General features: G+C 59.0%; 1 protein-coding gene across 10 annotated transcripts in view; it reads left to right on the forward strand.

Annotated features, from left to right (window-relative positions):
* EPB41L1 (erythrocyte membrane protein band 4.1 like 1) overlaps positions 1-20,772 on the forward strand; it is a 63,201-nt gene that overhangs the window by 8,431 nt on the left and 33,998 nt on the right. For all 10 annotated transcript variants that reach the window (XM_053992586.1, XM_053992588.1, XM_053992590.1 and 7 more), the window contains exon 2: positions 1,212-1,261. The gene's annotated coding sequence lies outside the window, so the exon portion shown is untranslated. The remainder of the gene's footprint in view (positions 1-1,211; positions 1,262-20,772) is intronic.

Below are 20,772 nucleotides of genomic sequence, written 5' to 3' on the forward strand. Positions count from 1 at the left end.
TCCCTGTGTCACAGTGAGACACACACCCAGCTCCAGTGCTCAGGCTCCATGGCAGTGGTGTCTGTGGGTGCCACCAGCGCTGGAGCTGGTCACAGGCTTGCCCTGTGTGGCCACCCAGCCCTGCTGCCCACAGCCCAGGACAGCTGAGCCAGTAAAACCACACGTCTGGGGAAGGATCTGTGCCCGCTGGGCAGGGGTGTACGGAGTGCACCCAGAACCAGCACGTGGTGACATCCTGCCTGTGCTTCCCCAGGGTGACAGGCACAGGACAGGGCCATGCAGGTGGCAGCTGCCACCCCCTCCTCCTCACCTTATCTCTCATGCAGATCACCTGCTCAAAGGTGGGTTTGTGTCCTTGGAGGTGCTGAAGCTCACAGCTTTATTACACCAGGTTTTCTGGCTTGGAGCAGCCTTTGTGCCTCCTGGGAAAGCTGCTTGGGTTGGTGCTGCTCAGGGCTGGCTGTGGGCTGCACACAGCTGATGTTGCTTGTGGAGAGTGAGAGGATTTTGCTGAATCCATGGGAGAGGTGGGAGCTTTGCATAGGCCTGCTTTGCTTCTGCCTGGGGGGAGGCTGGGCCTTGCCTGAACAAGGATGTTTGAAAATTAACCCTTGGAGAAGTGGGAGCTATCCCTGCTGTGCCAGACCATGCTTCCTCTTCCTGTGGCACTCCCTGGTTAGGTGCAGTTGTCATGTAAAAGAGGCTCTGAAAAGGCAGTTGCAGGCTGGGGCTGTCCCTGCTTGCTGCTGGTTCTTCTCCTCCCCTGCTGGAGCTGCCCTGGCTGGGGCGTGGGGCTGGCTCCATTGCACCGCTGTCCCGCAGCCACAGCCCTGCCAACCAGATGCTGCCCTCAAGCCACAGCCATGGGTGACAAAGAAGTGGCACAGATGGCCTGAAAGGAGAGCCTGGGCCATGCCCAGGGGATGTGGTGGCACTCGGAGGTGTGTGGGCTCTTCGGCGCTGCCGTAGTAAATATTTGCTGTTCTCCAGGAAGGAACAGGGCTGGCTGCACATCAGGAGAGCACAACGACATCTGGGGCAATCCACAGCTCCCATTTCCAGCAGGGAGATTTATATGGAATCCAAACACAGTGCTGGAGCTGGGCAGGCACCCTTTGGTGACAACTGTAGCTGTCCTTCTGAGCGCTTGCCATCATCTCTGGGAAGAACTTTTCCCTTCTTTTTAACCAAATCTGATTTCTTCTTTGCAGGTTGTAAATCGTGCCCGAGACAAGTGCTGAGAGCAGCCCCTGGAAGCAGCGTGAGTTTATCCTCAAAGCTTTTGTTCTCCTTTCCACATCTCACATGAGGCTGAGTGGGTTTTACAGCACAGAAAAGGTTGCTCAGCACAGAGAGGTGCTGCAGGGAGAGGCTTGTCTGCCAGAAACCCCTGGGAATCTGGCCTGCTCCCACCAAAACACTAAACTGCTGGGCCTGGGCTGCTTGTGGCTTTCTTTGTGTTGGGATTGTTTTCTGGTTCAGCTGGGACTTGGGCAGCAGCTCCTTTGCCCACAGAAAGGTTCCTCCAGGCTGCCCAAGTCCCTGTCCACTGCCAGAGTGGGTTTGGGGTTTCAGTGTTGGGCTTCCCCACTCTGGGTTTCCGTGGTCTCTTTTGTGGAGGATCTGAGGAAGGCAGTGTGTCTGCAAAGCAGCTGTGGGGTTTTGCTGGCTGTGGATCCCTGCCCAGGGCAAAGGTCCCTGGGCTCATGGGGCTGGCCTCAAGTACATGCTGGGAGAGGGCTGAGCTGCAGAATTCAATTGCTGTGGTGCTTGAAAGAGTCGAGGGCCTGTGGTCCAGCCTCTTCAGGGACACCAGAGTCCCTCCAGCTGTTGGACTCCTCCATTCCAGGGCCCCACTGCCCAGCACAGTGACAGCCATGTGAAACCAGATGTGAGCAGCTTCCAGCACCCAGGAGGGCTGGGGGGACAAGGTCCTGTTTCTGCTTTGTCTCTCTGACCTGCACAGCGAGGTGAGCCTGGGCAGAGCTGCAGCACGACCTTCACCCTGGGCTGAGGTGGGAGGATGATGTCCTTACCTGAAAACTGGGATGAGGAGCTCCACAGCTGCACCCCGCTGTCCTGGCTCTGTCCCAGGTGACAGAAGTGTGTGGCAGTGTGCACCACAGGGCTCAGACCCTGCTGCCCACGAGGTTTGGCTCCTGCCCACACAAGGCAATGGGTGCAGGTTCTTTATCCAAGAGGTTCCATACCCAGAGGGTGCTGGGCACTCCCCAGGGAATAGTCAGAGTTCCAGGAGTGTTTGGAAAACACTCCGAGGCACAGGGTGGGATTGTTGGGGTGTCTGTGCAGGGCTGGGGGCTGGACTGGATGGTCCTTGTAGGTCCCTTCCTGCTCAGGATATTCCATGGTCTGTGGGTGTGGGCAGGGGATCTGGGTCCCTGCTGAGGGCTGTGATGGGCTACTCTGATGGGCTCCTCGGGGCTGGAGCTGGCTCTGGCTCACAGCAGGGCAGGTCTCCGTGTTTTATGAGCAGTTTCTCATAAACTGGAGGAGGAGCCTCTCCTCCTCCAGGCACCTTGCAAGATGCCAACTCCACCTGTGCCCAAGGGTGCAGGTCTGTAGGGAGAGCCAGGAGAATGGCAGGGATTCTTGTCCTGCCTTCATGTGCTCAGGGGTTTGGGAGTGGGGTGAGCAGTCTGGAGTTGGTCGAGGCAGAGCTGCAGGCCCAGCGTCAGTGGTGGATTCCATGTGGGTTTCATGTGCTCCTGCGTGGCCTCAGTGTCCCCTGAGGGTGGGGTCAGGGTGCCCTGGGCTCTGTGCTGGGCTCTTTACCCACTGGGTACCCATGGGGAGTGTCTGCTCCTGGGCAATGCCACCAGGAAGCTCTGCCCCTGGATGGGCTGCAAGTCCCTGTTGGGGTCCCCCATGCTGGGCTGGCATGAGGAGTAGGAAGGAGGACATGTGCCATCCCCATGGTGACTCCTGGTACCAGCCAGCCCCTTGCCCTTGCTGGTGGCTTTGGTGGCCCAGGTGCAGCTGGGGGGCCTGGCCCAGCTCTGGGTGTCTTTGGTTGCCCCTTGTATCTTGTGGGTGCTGCAGCTGTGTGCCCAGGGAGGTATCCACTGCTCTAGGAAGGGCTGCTCTAAGGACTTAGGTCATGGCACAGGGATTGTGCTGGCAATGAGATTCTCCTGTCTCTGGGCTCCAGCAGCTCCCTCACTCTGGTGCTGGATCCCAGCTCCTGGGCAGGGTTCCTGGCTGCTGGGGCTGGCTGGGGACTGATCCTGTGGGAGCTTGATATGCTCATCCATCAGCTGGCCTGATGATCACTGTTGGTCCAACTGAACTACCCCATGCTCCTCAGTGGTGCAGAAGGTGTCACCATTACCTTGGGGAAAATGACACTTTGTTACTACTCTAGACCCTGACAGGGCCTTGTGGGGCTGCAGAGCAGAGGATGATGATGGTGGGGAGAGTGCTTGGCCCTGCCTTTGGGTGGGAGAAGATGGGGAAAGGCAGGGCTGAGCTTGTGCCAGGCATGGGCTCCTTTTGGTGCCTTCCCTTGCTCTGGGTGCAGTTCCCCTCCTCGAGCTCCTCTCCTCCTCCAGCCCACTGCTTCCCAGGGTGTCTGGCCCTGTGTTCTTGCTCAGGGAGCAGGTGATCTGCCCTGGCTGCCACATCCCAGCACAAGGCAGCTGAACCCATGGTCCCTGCCTTCCTCTGCGGGCAGGAGGAAGGATGGGAACAGCTCTCTGCCAGTCCCTGGCAGGGTGAGGGTGTTCCACAAGGGCCGCAGCACACCTGCCTGCTCCTGGAGTGCAGCCCAGGTGCCTTGCTGGTGCTCCACAGAGGGCAGTGGCATCTAAACTGGGTTCCCAGGGCACTGGCTCTGCCATCACAGCCTTTGGCTCAGCTTCCCTGCCCTGCTGCACCAGAACATTCCAGGGCTGCTCTCTGGTGCCATCCCTGTGCGAGGCTTAGAGGAGGAGGGCAGGGATGGCTGCAGGCTGGTGGTCCTGCTCCCTGCCCAGGCTGACTTGGCTGTGGCACCTTTTGGACAGTCACTCCCCATCCCAAAAAGAAGTGGGGGGGGTCAGCAGGGCAGGGCCAGCTTCCGGCACCACCCCCAGGCAGAGCCCCGGGGCTGTAGGGATGTGTCACTGGGGGGGGTTCAGTCCCACAGCTCTGCTCACAGGCAGTTTTTAATGCCTGCAGAGCTCAGGTGAGCACAGAGCACCTGCTGAGGCCCCCTCAACACCCTGGGCAGGAATAGGTCCCTGTAAGGGGGATTGGCCCAGGGCACTGCACAGATCCCCTTTGGCCTGAGAAGAGCTGTTTCACAGAGCAGCTGGGGGGATGAGGCTGCTCTGTGCTCCCTGCCTTCCACCCCTTGCTGCAGCAGGACCCTGGCAAGGCTGGCAGCCCTGGCACAGCCAGTGGGAGCTGGCAGTGCCGCCTGTGGCTACCAGGGCAGTGCTCTGCCTGTTCCTGCCCTGCCCCAGGGTTGCTGCTGCACTTTCCTCTTGATTTGGGGCCCATCCTGGCTGCAAGACATGCCTTGGTCAGTGAGCCTTGCTCTGTGCCATCCCAGCTGCTGAGGCTGAGCAAACAGGTTTGTGGTATGTGGCAATGTGGGCCCTGAAGGCTGGGGGAGCTGCCAGTTCCCTCAAACTCTTGGGAAAGGCTGGCTGCTGGCCAAACCCCTGCTTGCCTTGGCCAAGCCTTTAACCTCTTGTGCATCACAGTACTCCGGAGCTGGGTCACGGTGGGGCAGCCTGGCTCTGACCCCTGGGCCCGGCTGTTGGAGCCTCCTTGGCCAGAGCCACGCTGGAATCCTGCCCCTCCTGTGGCATGCAGGGCTCTGTGCTCAGGCAGCAGGAGCTGGGGCTCTCCTGGGAAGATGCAGCTTTGCTGCTCAGCTGGCCCCGCGCTCACCAAAGCCCTGGCAGGTGATGGAGAGCTCTGGTCCCACCCTCCCCACTCCTCCTGGCCAAGGGTTGGAAGGGCTGGGCTGGGCTGGCTCCTGCTCTGCTGCACTGGGGATCCCTGTGGGGCTGGGGGGAGAGGAAGAGCTGTCTGCTCTCACATCCCTGCGGAGGAGGATTTGCCACCTGGGACCGGTGTTTCAACAGCTTTTCTGGCACAGCAGGGCCCAAGGGATGTGGAGCCGTGGGCAGCATCTGAGCAGGCCCAGTGTGGGCTGGGGATCTGCAGGACTTGTTCCCAGAGGAACAACAGAGGCTGGGCACCTGCCCCAGTGCTGGTGTGCTCTTCCAACAGCACCTCTCTGGCTTCTTCCAGCCCGTTTCCCACAGCCCTTGCTGTTCTTTCCTTTATTATGGGGCCCCCTGTGCAGCAGGCAGGACACAGGTGGGGTATTGCAGGGAGCTCTGCACTGTGGAGAAGCTGTCAGAGCCTCAGGCCACTGGGTTTGCTGGATAGAGTGGGAGGCTGGGGCTCCTCGCCACTGGTGTCACCTGTCCAGCTCCCATGTGCATGCTGTCATTGAAGGCAGCCAGAGCTGAGACAGTGCTGTCACTCCACCTGCTCCAGTCCCACCTTCCTCCAGCCAAAATCCCAGGGATGGCAGCACAGCCCCTGGTGTGGGGGCAGGTGGGCTGGGCAGGAGTGCTGCACCCCCCGTTCCTCACTGCAAGCTGGTGCTTCATGGTGGGTTTTGGGTGGAAAACTGGGGCTGGATGGATTTGGGAGGGTGAGGGAAGGAGAGGGCTGCCCTAATCCCACTCTGGATTTAGCTCGGCTTCTGTGCACAAGGCTGCTCAGCTGCAAGTGAGAAGGTACCTGGGTTGCCGGGGAGACAGAGCCGTGGGATGTGGCGGATGCTGCGGCCAGGGAGATTGTGTCACCCTTGTGCTGCCACCAGAACAGCCCCAGTGACAGTCCCTGACTGGATTGTGTCACCCTTGTGCTGCCACCAGGAACAGCCCCAGTGACAGTCCCTGAGGCTGCTGCAGGGACACAGTGCTGAGCCATGTGGGGCTGTGGTGCTGTGAGCATGCTCCTCTGTGGCTCCTGGTGCCTGTGGCTGCCCTGGGTGGTGCCCTGAGGTCAGGCCAGGCTGGGAGGTCGGGGGGCTGTGAGTGCTCCTGGCAGGAGCAGGGCCCAGAGGCATCTCCAGGTGTGTCCCCTGTGCCAGCCCAAGCAGGGTGATGCTGTCTGGGGGGGCAGGTGGCCTTGCGAGCACTCAGTTCATTCCCCTGCTGACCAAGATGGGCAGCCCCAACTCTTGGAAAGTCTAGGCTTCTTTCCTCTTCTTAGAAGGGTCACTGATCACCTTCAGGTCCCCAAGAGGTGACCAGGGGCTGGTGAGCAGAAGCACACGGTGCTGTGCCAGCCCAAGCTGGCTGGGACAGAGGGCTCAGGCTGGGGTGGACCTGGCTGAGCTGGAGCCACCTCTGACTTTGTGGTCCTGGTCCTGCCTGAAGCTTTCCCAGTTTAGTTGGGAGGGCAGGATCTGTGCCAGCTTCTGCCCAGGGCTGGTGGCATGGTCCAACACCTCCTGGACACAAATTGCTGTGTTGGGATTAGCTGTGGTGGGGCCAGACCAGCTGTGACAGTGGGATCCCTGCTCCCAATGTAGGGCTCAGGGTGCCTGGGTTGGGACCCTCAGAGCAGGAGGCTCTGGTGGTTCTGGTGGTTCTCTCAGGCTCTGCCTCTCTCAGGCTCTGCCCTTGGCTGTGGTGGGGAGGCTTTGGTGGGGAGGTTTGGTTTTTGTTTCCCCTTTATTTATTTATTATTATGTTTTTAAGCTTTTCCTGCAGCCCTTCCTTCTCTTGTCATTTAATTGTCCAAGCTCCCTGAATACTTGTCACCTGCCTGGGGGTAGAATTTCAGACACATCAAAGGTAGCTGAGCTTCTGCAGGTGCTGAGCGAACGTCCTCTTCAAGCTGGGGAGAGATTAAACAGCAAGGGAAAAAAAATCAGCTGCTGTGCTCAGGTTTGGCCAGGAGGTAAAATGGAAGGGCTGGGGGAGAGCAAGGCAAAAGCAGCGATATTGGCTTTCCAGAAAATGTCTGTCCTGTGCCTGGGAGGGGCTGGCATGGGGGTCCCTCCATGTGGTGAGACCTTGGAGGAGCTGGCTGGGGGAGCAGAGGCTGGAGCAGCTCTGCAGCCAGAGCTGAGGGCTCCGAGCATGGATTCCAGAGCCCCTGGCATGGCTTTGGACAGCTGTGGGTCAGGCTGGGGCTGGCCCTGCTGAAGGACTCAGCTCCCTGCTGCTGGCTGGAGTGCAGGAGCAAGGCAGGGACCAGTGCCAGGGCTCCCACGGAGTGGCAGAGCTGGTGGCACACCTGGGGTCCCGTGGATTCCGAGGGGAATCCACAGGAGGGCCTAGCCTGGGAGCAGAGCTGCAGCCTGCACAGGGCTGAGCCAGACTCCAACTGCAGCTCAGCAGGGACAAAAAAGGAGTTTTCAGCTTTGTCCTTGGGAGTGATACAAAGCAAATTGAATAAATCCCAAGCAGTGGCAGTTGGTGGTGTCAGGCCTGGATCGAGGCAGTGCTTGCAGACGTGTCAGCACCTCGGGCTCTAGCAGAAGTCAGTGCCAGCTGCACCTCCTAGGCCTTGGCAGAGCAGCCTTTGGGCTCCTGGGGCTGCCCTGGCCCTAGTGGGGCCTGTGACCAGCCCCCTGAGCCTTGGTGAACCTGCACTCAGGGAAGAATGGATTTTTGGGGGTGTTTCTTTTGGTTTAAAACCCTTATAGCAACAGGTATTTTGTTGCAGAAAATATCTCCTTAACATATCTTAAAAAAACCTCAAAATAACCCACCTAAGATATTCTCCTCCACTTCCCTGAAAAACCTTAGGGATTGATGCTGCTGGTGGGTGAGCCAGTGTGGGATGCTGTGCCCCAGCATATCCATATGGCAGCAGGGATGGATGACCTGGCTGGGGGTGAGGGGAGCTGGGGACTTTGGGGAGCGGCCAACTGCAGCTCTCTCAGGCTCCTTTAGTGCCAAGGGTGCAGTGCCAGGGGGCAATGCCAGGGTGAGGAGCTCATGGAAGCCTCCTTGTGCTGGTGGATGCATTGATTTCCTGCAGCACAGTGATCAGTCAGATTTTCAGGTGCCAAGTCAAAGGGAAAGCTTGGGTTTACTCTCTGACCTGTGAGAGGTCAGAGCTCTGCTAGAAACACCAGTACTGGGGATAGTTTAAGGAAGCCCCCAAAGGTCTATTTTCCAGCTGTGCTTTTCATGGTTAATACAGCAGTTTCCTGCTTCTCTTTCCAGCCAGGTAATCTGTCTTCCCTCGGAAGGGAGACGAACAGCGGCATAAATTGCAGGCAGGGCCCAAAAAGACATTTGCAAGAGCAATTCTCTTCCTTGAGCTCCTGCCTGTTTCACTTACAGACCTGCTGCTCTTCTCCTGTGAACTTGTAGCATTTTCTTCCATGCAAATGAATTTTGAGGTGTTTGGAAGAATGTTGGCCTCTGTTGGCTGAGGGTGTTCAGCCTGGAGAAGAGAAACCTCCAGAGAGGACTTAAAGCCTCTTCCAGAGCCTAAAGGGGCTCCAGGAGAGCTGGAGAGGGACTGGGGACAAGGGTCTGGAGGGACAGGACACAAGGAATGGCCTTCCACAGCCAGAGGGCAGGGTCAGATGGGATATTGGGCAGAATTGTTCCCTGGGAGGGTGAGCAGGCCCTGGCACGGAGTGCCCAGAGCAGCTGTGGCTGCCCCTGGATCCCTGGCAGTGCCCAAGGCCAGGCTGGACAGGGCTTGGAGCAGCCTGGGATAGTGGCAGGTGTCCCTGCCCATGGCAGGGGTGGCACTGGATGGGCTTTAAGATCCCTTCCCACCCAAACCATTCTGAGATCCCAGTCAGCTGGACTGGCTCTTGAGATGGGCTCAGATGTGATGAAGGTGTTTCCATGTGTGCTTTCCCTTCCCTAGGTGGCATTTATCAGTTTCTGGAGGCAGCAGCTGGACCTGGAGCAGGAGGGTCTCATCTGGAAGTGCTGCTCCCTTTCCTGGAGGCCTTTGGGCCGAGGGGGGGCTGAGCTGTGGGGTGCAGCTCAAACTGCAGAGGAGCACATGCCAGTGGAGCCATCCTGCTGCTGCAGCAGCAAGGGGGAGCCTGGCGGGCACCAGGGCTGGTTCCTGGCTGGTCCCAGCCCCCCTCTGCTGCCAGGCTCTGCAGCAGGACCGGTGCTGCTGGCAGGGCTGCGCTGGCTCCTGTGGGATGCTGGTCGCTAAGTAACCAGCAGAGGTGGAGCTTCCCGGGTACCATTCACAGCACAGCCCTGCCTGCATCCCTGCCTGAGCCCTGCCTGCATCCCTGCCTGCATCCCTGCCTGCATCCCTGCCTGAGCTCTGCCTGCATTCCTGCCTGCATCCCTGCCTGAGCCCTGCCTGCTCTGCCATCCCACATCCTCCCAGGCAGCTCGGTGGGAGCTCCAGCTGCCCACACCCCCCTGTCCTGGGCCAGGAGAGCATCACCACACCCTGATTTGGTGTTTCTCTGCCCAAGATCACCCAGACCTTTCCCTGGGGAAGTAAGATGTCTTGAAGCTCTGTTGACCCTTTTGCTTGGGATTCCCACCTCAGCACTACTTCCCTGTCTGGCTCTAGGAAGCAGGGCCAAAAGAGGGGAGTCCCAAGGCTCCTGCACCCTGAGACTCCCTGCAGCCCTCTGGCTGGGCTCGGGGCTGGCTGTGGAATGCTGCAGGAGCAGCTTTCCCCTCTGGTACAGTTGTGCTCAGGGAGCCTGGGTGCCTTGGGTCCTTCTCAGGCTGTGGCTGTTTGTGACAGGGACACCCAGGCTGGCACAGGAGGGCTGGGTGTCCCTCGGGGTGACCCCAGCCCTGCCTGGGCATGTTGTGACCTTGGCTCCTGTTTCTTTGTGCCCTTCCCAAGGCACTGGGAGGGTGTTTGGCTCAGGTGACATCCTGCAGGTGGGAAAGAGCCTTCCCTGTCTGCCTGGAGGATGGGGGGGATGTTCTGGGGGTGGCTTTAGCCCTTCAGTGCCTCCCCAGGGCTGGTGCATCGCTTGCCATGGCACTGGTGGATGTTGTGTGCTGAGTGAGGAGCACCTGCTTTATCCCCAGCCTTCTCCTGTCCAGCAAGCGGTCCTTGCTGGACTTTGCTGGAGGAGCTGAAAGCCCCATCTGTGCCATCAGATCCTGAATTTCCCCTCTCGCCACTCCTGGTGCATTCCCCACTCTACTGACTGTGCAAGCCATGCCTTTTGAAAAGTCAGTGTTTCCCTGGAAGAGGCACATTCCTGGCTTTATGAGGCTGCCTGGAGTGATGGAAGGGACAAGCTGGGCAGCCTTTGTCTGTGCAGGAAGCCCCAGTGGACTGCCCTTGGCCTTTCCCTGGTGATCAGGCAGTGGGGTGGGTTTGCTGTGGATCTTGCCATGAGGACCTGTCCTTGATGAACCTCCTGCTCCCAAGTGCCACACTCATGGGATCCTGTGCTCTGGGCTGAGTTTTGGGGTCCCTGTGAGCCTGCAGGCTGGCGTGGCTGAGCTGGCAGGAAGGTGCTGTGTGACAGCTGTCCCCAGGCAGGGAGGGGACTGCTGAGCAGCAGGGATGGCTCTCAGGGAGCTGAGGCTCTGCCTGGGAGCAGAGGATGGTTTTTCATCACTGGTGACAGAGGAAGAACTTCTGCTTGTGCTGCTGAGTGGCTGTCCCAGGGAGGGAGTGAGGGGATTGGGCTGGAACTGGAGAGCTCTGGAATAGCATAATCTCCGTGTCACCTCCATGGACTATGGGACTGTGGAGCTGCTGGGCAGGTCTAGCCAAGGCCCTGGTGTGGCTGAGGGCATCAGTGGGGCTTGGCTTTTGGAGGTGAGATGGGAGGGGCCTGTGGTGCCAAGGAAAGCAGGAAAGTTCCCAGAGCACTGAGCAGGCAGGACACCCTAGGGAGGTGCTGTGACACCAGGGCTCAGTGGTGGCACATGATGGCTGTGGTGGTGCTGCTGGTCCCATCCTGCCCCGGTGGGAGCAGAGGGAGAAACCAGGGGGGGACTGGGGGCTGTGGGGTCTGCTGGCTTTTCCCTCCCCCTGCTCTGTGCTATCTGGGCTGTGTTTCCCTCTGGAGAGGCACTGGGTGCTCTCAGGGGCTGACGCAGGGCTGTCCCCCCGCCAGCTGGGACATCTTCATTTGGGCGTTAATGAGGTTGTGGAAGGTGTTTCTTGGCTTCTGAGGGAACACAGCAACTCATTCCTGGACTTGTTTACTCAGCTGGGAGGTGTCACTCAAAAGGGTGGGAGTGAAACCTTGCTTCAAGTGACCCCAAATTTCCCATGCCTGGCAAAAGGACCATGTCCTGCCATGTGAGGGGGAGCAGGGAGGACGCTGCCTTTGCATCCTGGCGGGCTCAGAGGAGGAGGAGGAGGAGACGCCTCAGGCCCATCCCCCTGGGATGCAGCAGAGGCCATGCTCCTCTTTCCTGGTTTTTCCTGGTGCCAGAAGGGTTGGGTCCAGAGCAAGCTGGAAGGAGGGTTCTGTCTCTCGGGATGGGCTCTGCCCTGGCTGCTCTCAGCCCTGGCAGCTGTCATGGTGAGCTGCCATGGCTGCCTGACTCCAGCCTGGCTCGGGGGATGACTCCCTGTCAATTTGGTGGCTTCCTTTCCCCCCCCCAACTTTCTCATTATTCATTTTTTACATGTGGCACAATGCTCTGGAGTCGCAGGGATGCTGATCTCCACTTCCAGGGCGTCCTTTTGTGGAATAAGCTCAGGCTGCTCCATTAACCCTGGATCAGGGGCTGGCACTGGGGCAGGAGGGCACTGCCCATCCCCTGCAGGTGATGGTGCCAGGGGAGGATGTGGAGGGAGGCCCTTTGCTGCCTGTCAGCAGGGTCAGATGTCTCCATGCTGCCTGGCTCGGGCATGATGAGCAAGCAGATGTCTGGGCTCCTGGCAACTGCTGACATAATGTAAATCCATAATTGCCCAAACACACATTCAACACGTGTCATTTAAGGCTGGGAGATGCAGGAGAGCAGGGAGATATGAGAGCTCCACGCCACGGGCTCCTTTTGGGTAGTGGATCCCAAAGCTTGTGGAGCTGTCACACAGGATCACTGCCCTCATGTGAGTGTGTTCCTATGAGATCATCCCAGCCTTACTGCCTTTGCTCTCCTGTTTTTCCCCACTTGACCCAGTTGTTCACTTGGCAGCTCCACCCTAGCTGTCACACTCTGTGCGATGACAAGCTGCTGTCTGCTCTGTCTGCTCCAGGGGTGCCTCAGCCAGGCCTTGGCTCCTTCTCCCTGGCTCAGCATCCCTGGTCAGGTCAGTGGAGCTGGGCACACCAGTTCAACAGCTCGAGCCTGCCAGGCTGGCTCAGGGCAGGACAGCACCCACCTGTCTGGACAAAGGTGTCTGAAGTTGTCAGCAAAGCCCTGCAGGGCCTGTCCCCAGGAAGGGACCGGTCCAGCCAGCCTGGAGGAGCCCTTCCCGCCCTCCCTGGTCAGGCAGGCTGGGTTGGACCTGTCATCAGCACCAGAGGGACAGGAGTGGACGTGTCTCAGTGGTTTCCCTGGGAGCAGCCTCCCATGATCAGTCCATGGTGATTTCCTCCCCCAGCAGGTTCAGACCTCTGAGCTCTTCCCTTGCTGAGCTGCAGAACCATTCAGGCTGGAAAAAACCTCCAAGGTCATCGACTCCAACCTGTGACTGATCACCACCTTGTCAACTAAACTGTAGCACTGAGTGCCACATCCAGTCATTTCCTGACCACCTTTAGGGATGGGGACTCCACCACCTGCCTGGGCAGCCTTTCCAATGCCTGGAGCCCTTTCAGTGAAGAAATTTTCAAAATATCCAGTCTAAAACTCTGCTGGTGCAACTTGAGGCCGATCCCTCTCCTCCTGTCCCTGTTCCCTGGGAGCCCCTTCAGGGAGTTGTGCAGAGGCAGAAGGTGCCCCTCGAGTCTCCTCTTCTCCAGGCTGAGCCCCCTAGCTCCCTCAGCTGCTCCTGGTGCTCCAGCCCCTTCCCCAGCCCTGTTCCCTTCCCTGGACACGCTCCAGCCCCTCGAGGTCTCTCTTGTGAGGGGCCCAGAACTGGGCACAGCACTTGAGATGAGGAGCTGGTGCTGCCATGGGGTGGGACAGCCGTGGGGTGGGACAGCTGAGGTCAGGTTGGCAGGACAAGGTGACAGAGCTCACCTGGGCTGGTGTGAACCTGCTCACAGGCTGAGGGGAAGAGGGAATGCTCACTTCCTGCCTTTCATGCTGCCCTTCATGTTCCCAGTGTGATGGTTTTGAGCTCAGTCCCATCCTGCTGGGCAGGAGACCAACGTGCTCTCCTGCTCTGACAGCCTTCCAAATGCTCCTGGCCAAGGGATGGGAGGGAGCAGACTCGGAGGCAGCTGGGGCAGTGTGGCCCTGACCCTGCTCATGCTGTGGGGACAGGGATGGGTGTGTGGGGTGAGGGACAATGCCTGCAGGCACTTGGTGGCTGCAGGGAGGGTGGGGTGAGCTGGGTGATGGTGGCAGGGGACAAGCACAGCCTCTCCCGGTGTCCCTCTGCTCCTGCAAGAGTTGAGGTGCCGGTGGCAGGCAGTGTGAGGCCAGCAGGGACCTGCTTTAGTGTGAATGAAGAACACAAGAGAGGTTGTGACTGTCTGGGAAAAGACTTGGGGGCTAAAATACCCATCTCTGTGACTGCCCTGGGGAGCACTGAGGGAACAGCTGGACCTGAGGAGGGAGCAGGGAGAGGAGGCTTGAGAAGAGTGTGCGGGGATGAGAGGTCAGAGAAAGTTTTGCACCAGAGGCAAATTTCAGTGCTGTGATCACAAAGCTGTGCTGCCCCAGCTAACAGGGACCTGCAGGAGCCAGGCAGAGAGAAGAAGCGAGCCCCAGGGTCCATGCAGCTGCAGGCAGCAGGCTCTGTTCCCTTGGGAGCAGCCAAGCCCTGCAGGCAGGAGGAGCAACTGGATGGGTGGGGCTGGTTCCCAGCAGGTGCCCAGCTGCCTCTGCTGGGTGGTGCAGGGACCTCCCTGGGCAGCTCCACAGGGCTCTGGAGACCTGCTGCTCTCAGAGAGCCTCCGGATCAGCCCTGGGAAGGAGCAAGACTGGAAGTGATGGACCTGAGCAGGCACTGCCCACTTGGGCTGGAGTCAGGTCCTACTGGTTGGGCAGTGGTTGTAGAGGCTTCTGTGACCCCCCAGGGCTGTTGGCTTCTCCAGGACTGAGCTGTCGCTGTCACTGGGTCTCTGCAGGGCTGGGCCATGGGGGTCACGGAGGCCTGGGGACAGTGGGGAGCTTCAGAGCTTCCAAGAGTGGGAAGGCAGAAGGAGCTTTGCCCTGGCTGCTCGAGACAGGGACAACAGCCCAGATCTGGAGGGGGGGAGGGAGGTTTGCTGAGATGGAGAACAACTCTCTAAGCTGAGGAGGATAAAGCCCTGGTGCAGGTGGTGGTGCAGGAGAGGAGTTATGGAATTCCAGACTGGTTTGGGTTGGAAGGGACCCTAAAGCTCATCTTATCCCGCCCCCTGCCATGGGCAGGGACACCTTCCACTAGCCCAGGGTGCTCCAAGCCCCAGTGTCCAACCTGGCCTTGGACAATTCCTGGGATCCAGGGGCAGCCACAGCTTCCCTGGGCACCCTGTGCCAGGGCCTCCCCACCCTCACAGGGAGGAATTTCTTCCCAATATCCCATCTAAGCCTGCCCTTTGGCAGTGGGAAGCCATTCCCTCTTGTCCTCTCACTCCATCCCTTGTGCCCAGTCCCTCTCCAGCTCTCCTGGAGCACTTTCAGGCACTGGAAAGGCTCCACGCTCTGCCCAGAACCTTCTTTTTTCCAGGCTGAAATTCATTCATCTATTCTGAACCAACCCAAGCACATGCATCAAAAGTCTTACCTGGGCATCTTTCCATGTCCTTTCTGGGCTCAGATACTCTCACCTGGAGCCATAAGAACTGCCCACAGGTACAATCTTCTCAGGGCCTTGGCCCATGTTTGGTGCTGCAGCTCAGAGTGGGGTCAGAGGCTGTTCTGCATCCTCAGTGTGTGGTCAGGCCGCTGCTTCCAGCCTCTGCTTTCCTGCTGAAGGACTTCTGCAGAGCAGCTGCCCTGTGCCAAGCTGAATCCTGGTAGTGGTGGGGTTTGGGTTGCATTTTCCAAGTCATTGAGGAGTTCTCAGTCTGGCTGTTTGTGGTGTCTGAGCCCTTGGATGCCAAAGGATTCTCCTCAGCTTTGTGGGGACACAAATGCTGTTGCTGTACATTTGTACAGAAGTGAGACTGGGGAAATGTTTTCTTAGCAGAACAGAGGCAAATCCAGGTAAGAAAGGTTGTTCCAGGCTGGACCTCTTGCCATCCATCTCTGCCAAGGCTGCTGTGGGCCAGCTCAAGGGGGATGTCTGGACACGGTCCTTCCTTGGATGCTATTCCTGGCTCTTGTTCAATCTCCTTTGACACCCTTTTAGTCCTTTTGTGTATCTGTGAGATGCTTCAGAGGATGGAAATTTCCAAGTTCCAGTTTCCCTGCAGCAGCTGGAAGCCAGCTAAGCCACACGTGTGCTGTAGGACTCGGGACAGAGTTTCAAACACTCAGGTTTAGGGGTGGGTGCTGTGGGCAAGTCTGGGGACTTTGGTGCTTTGGGGTTTATGCAGGAGAGGTCACAGAGTGGTGACTGTGTGGTGGTGACGCTGCATTAATGTGGATAAACCACCCATTATAAATACATCCTGAACTGCAAACAGACAGGGAAAGCAGCCTGGGCAGGGCTGGTCGCTGCTTAGAGACAACCAAGAACGTCTGAAGGGTGTTAAAGGGTGCTAAGCAGGAGGGAATGGGTGTAAAGCCGAGGGGGTGTGGGCACTTCTCACCTGCAGCAGCACTGGGGCTGAGGGGTCCCAGCTCCTGGGGAATGGGGGGAGCTGGTGGGGGGCTGGGAGCATGTGGGACTTGTGGAGGTGGGCATGGGGCAGCTCCACTCCTGCTCCTTCAGGCTTGGTGGCATGGCCTGTCCCCTCTCTGTCTCCTCCATGGAGAGTGGGGAGGGCTGGGCACCTCTGCTCTGTGCCCTCGAGGTTTACCCTACACAAGGAGCTGCTTGGGGGAAGGGGATTCTCCCCCAAACAGGGAGCTGCCAGGGTCCTGGATCCAGCACAGCTACTGGGGAGCTTTGCTTTTTTGGTTGCATTTTGCAAGTCATTGAGGAGTTCTCAGTCTGGCTGTTTGTGGTGTCTGAGCCCTTGGATGCCAAAGGATTCTCCTCAGCTTTGTGGGGACACAAATGCTGTTGCTGTACATTTGTACAGAAGTGAGACTGGGGAAATGTTTTCTTAGCAGAACAGAGGCAAATCCAGGTAAGAAAGGTTGTTCCAGGCTGGACCTCTTGCCATCCATCTCTGCCAAGGCTGCTGTGGGCCAGCTTGAGAGGATGTCTGGCCGTGGTCCTCCCCTGGATGCTGGTCCTGTGTCAGCTCCTGAGGAGCTTTGTTTCAGCGAGAGCCCAGGGAGTCGTGGGGACCCCAGGCACTGGAGCAGTGTCCAAGATAAACCGGGAAACACAAGGATGGATATCAGTGAGCCTGGCTGTATGGGAGGCCCTGGAGGCTCCCTGGAGCAGTGGGACACCCCTGTCCCATGGGACCTGGGACATGGCACTGCATGTCCTGCCTCTGGGGCAGGGGGACGTGACAGGACCCCGGTGTGGGCAGCACTGGGGGGGTTGGGTTGGGCTGGGGGGGTTCTCTGCAGTGCAGTTCCGGTCCTGGGGCAGGACTGAGGTACCTTCTCCTCTGCACCTGCGTCCCCTCTGTGTCCCACTGTCCCAGCGTGTCCCCTACAAGGAAGGTCAGAGCTGATGAAGGAGCCCATGTGCTGCTTCCCACCCTGTTGCAGCTCCGAGCTCACTTACTCTCTCTTCTCCCCACTCTGATCCCTCTTGCATCCCTTCCCTTAAAAACTTTTGTCTCTTATCTTTGATAATTGCCTGTGAGGCCTGAGCAAAGACCCCCGAGGCCTCTGAGCTGCCCTTGCCTTGGCAAAAGCTGAAAATCCTCTTCCTTCCCACGCCTGGGCTCCCACAGAGGTCTGTGTCCTTCCCTGCAGCGTCCTGGGGTCCCTGTGCCGTGGGCTCCAGGGCATGTTTCCATGCACAGCAGAGGTTCCTCATCTGCCCTATAGATTCTCCTTGGAGCTGGAGGTCCTGCGCAAGGACAGGCTGCTCCCTGGTGTTCCTGTCCTGATGAACCTCATGAGTCAGTGGCCCTACCCCTGTTCCTCAGTGTGGTGTGGACTCCTGGCATGGACGGGGGGCCTGTGCTGCACATGCTTGTGTTATTTAGTCTCATCTGGGGACTCTCTGGGGTTTTTCAGGGTCCTGGTCCTGGTCCAGTCTGTCAATGGTGGCAATGGGGCTCGTGGCTGAGCAGCCACAGGGTCCCCTCTCCATGACAAACGTGGCTGGGAGAGGGTCAGGTGGGGAGGAACCAGAGGGAAGCCTGCCCTGGTGTCTGTAGATGTTCAGAAAGTGTGAGTCAGGCATCCCAAAAATGGGGAACTGGGCTAAACCCCACAAATATTCAAAGAGCTGCCCCTTCAGTGAGTACTCTGAGGCAGGTGCTGAGGACAGAGCTGAGCAGACATTGACAAGGACAAGTGGTCCAAGTGGGGTATTTTGGGAAAAGACTGGTGTGGGTGTGGATCAGGTGGGCCATGCCACAGCTCCTGGCCTCCCAAATCCTCCCTTCTCCTGCTCACCCTGGGAGGGCAGCAGGGACACGTGTGGGGACAGTGTCTCCCTGTGGCTGGGTGTGACTGGGGTGCCTGAGGGTGCCTCTGGTGGCTGGAGGTTACAGGGAATGATGAGCCCTCACCTGGACTGAAACCCTCAGGTACTGATGAGGCATTTCCCTGTCTGGAGCCTGAGATGGCAGCTGGGTATAGGCAGCTGGGTGAGGGGCGAGGAGGGTGCCTTGCTCTGACTGAGCCCCACGTGCCTCAGTTTCCTGTCAGGACCGGGTGAACTCAGGGAGGGGACACAGGGAGGACAGTCCTTTCCCCCAGCACGAGGTCAGTGCAGCAGCTCTTGGCCAGTCTGGTCCCCCCAGGGAGAGTCATTGTACCCCTGGGCCCAATGGCCAGCCCTGAGCAGGGCTGGTGCAGCCCAGGGCCCAGCCCATGTACCCCCTGCTCCAGGCCCTCCTTCCCCTGGCCCCAAGCTGTGCCAGCCCTTCCTCTGCTGGGAATGCAGGGCAGTGAGGCAGCCCCTTTCAGCAGTGCCCCCAACACTTCCCTCCTTCCCTGTGGGCATGCCAGAGTGTCCAAGGAGGGATGTCCCCAGGGCTAGTTCAGGTGAGGTTTTTCAATGGATTTTTCAGCCTTTCCAGCACAGCTTGGCCTGCCCTCCCCTACCTCCACCCCAGCTTTATTGCTACCAAATTAATGAGGAACATGTTGGTGCTTGAAGTCAGAGGCTCTGTCAGCAGCTCTCTGCCTTCCCCCAGGTTCCCAAATGCCTCCAAAAGGATGGCAGGCAGCTCTGCCAGGGTGAGGGTGCAGGGAGGGGACTGGTGCGTCTCTGCCCCCACAGCATCCTCTGCAGGGATCTAAGGGCTTCCTGGGCCCCTGAACTGAAACCAAAGCCCAGCTCAGCCTTGACCTCTTCCAGGACTTGAGCTTCCAGGACTTCCCATTGTGGTCCGAGGGAGCTGGCTCTGCTTCCCTGCCTGAGTCACCAAATCATGCTCCAGGTGGCAGTGGGGGATGCAGGCAGTGCCCTCCTGTGCCATGTGGGATCACAGGGATGGGAGGAAACGGTGCCGTGCGGTCGGCAGGAGCAAGGGAGGACTCTGCAGCAGCATTGCCTATGCAGGAGCTCAGTTCAGTGCTTGCTTGGGGGGCACTTTTGGGGCAGGGGGAGCACCTGTGGGGCCCTCAAACTGCTCCTTCCCCCAGGAGGCATCTTGGTGTAGTTTCTTGGTGGGTGAGGAGGTGCAGAATCAGGCCCAGGCCCATCTCCATGGGATGACTCAGAAATTAGTCAGGTCCTTGCTGAGCCTGTTGTCACCATGGCAGTTTGGGGGGCTCTTCTGGGGGGTGGCACCGTGGCTGATGGATGGCGCGTCCTTCTGCTGGCCTCATCCCTAATGCATGAAGGTCTCTGGGCTCTGCCTCCCCCTCCAAAGTGCTGCCTGAGTTGGCCTTTGCCAACCCAAGGGGTTCACTTGCCTCTCCTTGGAGTGGAAAGGTGGGAGCTTGTCCATAGGGTGCCAAGAGGATGGGGCCAGCTCTACTCAGTGGTGCCCAGAGACAGCCCCAGGGGCCTTGGGCACCAAGTGACACACAGGAGGGGCCCTCGGAGCTCAGGAGACACTTCTGCACTGGGAGGGTGGCTGAGCACTGGTGCAGGTGCCCAGGGAGGTGGTGGAGTCTCCATCCCTGGAGAGACTCAAAAGCCACCTGGACACATCCTGGGCAGCTGGCTCTGGGTGGCCCTGATAGAGCAGGGGCTGGGCAAGGTGACCTGCAGAGGAGCCTCCAGCCTCCCCAGGCCTGAGATCCAATTCTCGAGCACTGTGGAGGGGCCTCTGGCTGGCAGTGTGCGGGAGTTCAGCAGGGCACAGTGGCACATTAGGTCCTCCCTGGGCATGGTGAAGGTGCTGATGCCACAAGGCTCAAGTGACAGCAGGACTCCCTTTGGAACCTGTAGGTGTTCAGGTCTCCCCAGTCCTTGTGCACCCTGGGGACCTCACCAGTGATGGAACCACTGAGGCTGGAAAGGAATTCTGTGTGTCAAGTCCAACCCTTAACCCTGCTCTGTCAAGGCCACCACTCACACAATGTTCCCAGAGTGCCACATCTGTATGTCCTTTAAATTCCCCCAGGGATGGTGACTCCACCACTGCCCTGGGAAGCCTGTGCCAGTGCCAGACCACCCTTCCCAAGATCTTTGGAGCCAAGAGGAGTTTCCACAGGCCCCTCTGCAGTTAGTGGGTAGTGGACGCAGTGGGTCCCTTCCAGCCAGGCCAGAGCCTGAGCCCCTTTCTCTGGGTCCATCATTGCTTCCTGCCAGGGATGGAGGGAAGGTCCTTCCTGCCCTTCTTTTACCTAGGCTACCTGATGGAGCCAGCAGGGACTCTGTTCAGTTGTGGGTGACACCAGCCCTGACCAGTGCTGAGCAGCCCCCAGCCCCAAACCCCAGTGGCTGCACCCTCCTGGAGAGTTGGGAAAGGGAGAGATTCAGGGCTGGCAGTGCCATCGGGGATGCTGAGGCTGCCTGGGCACAGTGGGTGCTCCCATGGGGGCTGCAGGATGTGGGGGGGCTGCAGGGTGTGGGGGAGCTGCAAGCCCCACTGCAGGCCTGCCTGAATTGTGGGGATTGCACTGCTGAGGTGTCAGATTAGGGTGCAGAGCAGGCAAGGATTCTGGAGGAGTATGAGTTTGATGGGAAGGGTGGGATTCCTGGTTCTCCCTGGCTGCAGGCATCTGTGTTTCAGAATGGGACCCCTGAGCTGTCCCAGTTCAGTGGCTCAGGAGTCCCTGTGAAGGGTGCTCAGCCCCGGGAGGGCTTGGAGGGAGGGCTGTGGAGGCTGGGACCCCTTCCCTGCCCATCTGGTTCCCCCAGGGCTGATGTTCTTGACTGTGGGCCAGTCCATGAGAATCCCAACCCATGGGTACCACTTGGGGAGCTCATACTGGTGAGCAGCTGGGCAGTCTGGGTTTCTCCTTCTGCACCCAGTGTAGTCACCCACACAGTGAGTGCCTGGACCCCGACAGCCAGAGCCTGACGGGGTCTCCCAGCAAGTCCCCAGACTTGTGCTTTGTCCCCTTGGGTTCCTGATGGCTTGACATGCCCAGGACTCCCATCAGCGTGTGCTGGAACTGG

The sequence above is a fragment of the Vidua macroura genome, chromosome 17 (genome assembly GCF_024509145.1).
Source record: "Vidua macroura isolate BioBank_ID:100142 chromosome 17, ASM2450914v1, whole genome shotgun sequence".
NCBI lineage: Eukaryota > Metazoa > Chordata > Aves > Passeriformes > Viduidae > Vidua > Vidua macroura.